Source organism: Gracilinanus agilis, unplaced genomic scaffold (assembly GCF_016433145.1).
Source record: "Gracilinanus agilis isolate LMUSP501 unplaced genomic scaffold, AgileGrace unplaced_scaffold37035, whole genome shotgun sequence".
Taxonomy (NCBI): Eukaryota; Metazoa; Chordata; class Mammalia; order Didelphimorphia; family Didelphidae; genus Gracilinanus; species Gracilinanus agilis.
In genome coordinates this window covers 1-1,426 of record NW_025370285.1, presented here as the reverse complement: position 1 = coordinate 1,426, position 1,426 = coordinate 1, and the positions used below count along the sequence as shown (strand labels likewise).

At 47.8% G+C, this 1,426-nt stretch overlaps 1 long non-coding RNA gene across 1 annotated transcript in view; it reads right to left on the bottom strand.

Moving 5' to 3' along the window:
* LOC123254998 overlaps window positions 1–64 on the bottom strand; it is a 684-nt gene extending 620 nt beyond the window's left edge. The window contains exon 1 of the long non-coding RNA XR_006506725.1: window positions 12–64. This is a non-coding gene — a long non-coding RNA (uncharacterized LOC123254998). The remainder of the gene's footprint in view (window positions 1–11) is intronic.
* Window positions 65–1,426: the final 1,362 nt, after the last annotated feature.

The following is a 1,426-nucleotide window of genomic DNA, read 5'->3' as shown; positions in this document are numbered from 1 at the left end:
GGATGGAGAACCTGAGGTTTGGGAAGAGAAGGGGACCCATTGAGAGCTCAATGTTCCATGTTCCTTGGGTCAACAAACTTTGCAACTGACCTTTTGGGGGGGGAGGGAATTCTGATAGCCTCAGATTCTCTGGGTGTCTTTGGGTTTCTTTGGTCTAGTCCAGCATTTTCAATGATTATTGTGGAATGAGAATTTTGACCCATTATCTCTCCCTGTATTCCACTTGCATCCTCAGGTTACTTTCTTAGCATTTAGAGATAAAATATTTCTGTGACACTAGCCCTCATTCTCTCTTTTCCCCCAAACGTGGCTGTGAATCCTGCCTTGTCCTTTTCTTTCTTCTGCTTCCTGTGATTACGAATAATTCTTATACAAGAGGATACTTGTGCTAATTGGATATTTTTAAGTTAGACAGAGTCAAGGTTTACTTGGATTGGAATTCTTGCCAATCTGTGTGACATTGGGTCTGTGTCTGACTCCTAGCTCAAACCACACCACAGGGGCTTGGGATAGTGTTTTTGGTTTAACAGTGATCAAGAGCTGAGTGGACGCTAAGTGGGCACCTTTCCTCACCAGGCCTCCCGTCTTGCCCACTCCTTCAACCATTTGGATGAGTGCTAAGGAGGATACTCAGCAGGACAGTCATTTTGTAATAGTCATGAGTTCCTCTGAGAAAAACAATGGTCTTCCTGGGGCTCCCAGTTCTCTCTTGACTGGCTCTCATCCTGTCAAAGACTAACCTGTGGCTGCTGGCTCCTTTTCTCCCTCTAGCATCAAGGGCTGCTTAGGGTCACTCCTGGGAATCCTTAGAGTCTGCAGAACTTCTTCCCAGCCTAGGGAAGAAGGGGAAAACAGCTTTGAGCAGCTACTCCATGTGCCATGTGCCAGGCAGCACTTTTTTCCTTTGCTTGTCTGGAAACCCTTCCCTTCTGTCTTAGAAAGGGTTGTTTCCAAACCAATTGTTGAGCACTTCCCCTTAAGGCCTGGACTACCCCCAGGCTGAGGATCTTCCTCTTTTACACCCTCAATATTCTTCCCCTTTGAAACAAGGCTAGGAGGCCTTGGAGGTCCCTTTTCACGGCGGGAACTTAACTCTCTGATTTCGTAGCCAAAGGGAAAGGATTCTTCCTCACGGATAAGGGGTAAGGGTCAGTGAGGGTTTTCCGGAGGCTTAGACACAGGACCTGGGCCTCCATCGAGGATTCTGGGAGGCAGAGATAGAGCGGGAGGACAGTGTGAACAGAGGTACGCATATCCAATCAGTTCAAGGGAAACCTGTGCCAGAAGACCACGGATGAGGGGAGCCCTGGTGACAAAGATGACACGACATTCTCTCTGTGCTCAAAGACATGGCAGGGTGAGGACAATGGATTCAATCCACTCCATTCACCAGTATCCTCTTTGGAAAGTACAGTGCCAAGCAGAG